We start from the raw sequence: 398 nt of genomic DNA, 5'->3' as shown, positions 1-398 counted from the left end.
TCCCACGGAGAGGGATGCTCCGTTCGGAGCTGGCCTGATCCTGCTGGGCACACTGCTGGGTGCATCGCTCTCTGGGACGGGGGAAAAGGCAAGCTCCAAAAAACGTACGCCAGCTCTTGCTCCTTCGCTACTTTCTGCCTCCTCTCAGGGTGCCGCTGCCACCCCGCAGCCTCTTTCCTCCCTGGTTTGAATGAGCCCCTTCTCAGCGCTTCCTAAAGCGGCTCAACACCAGCCCCAAAATACCGCATCACCCTATAGCCTATCTGTTAGGGTGTTTGCGGGACCTTTTCTTATTTAAAGCCATCTTTCAAGCAGGCCAGGGCTGGAGAGGGTGAATTACCATGTCCCTGGCAGCCTCCACCACGGCCGTGAGGGAGCGGAGCCCCAGATAGTGGGCA

Source organism: Phaethon lepturus, unplaced genomic scaffold, assembly GCF_000687285.1.
Source record: "Phaethon lepturus isolate BGI_N335 unplaced genomic scaffold, ASM68728v1 scaffold44410, whole genome shotgun sequence".
Taxonomy (NCBI): Eukaryota; Metazoa; Chordata; class Aves; order Phaethontiformes; family Phaethontidae; genus Phaethon; species Phaethon lepturus.
This window is presented reverse-complemented; position numbering follows the sequence as displayed.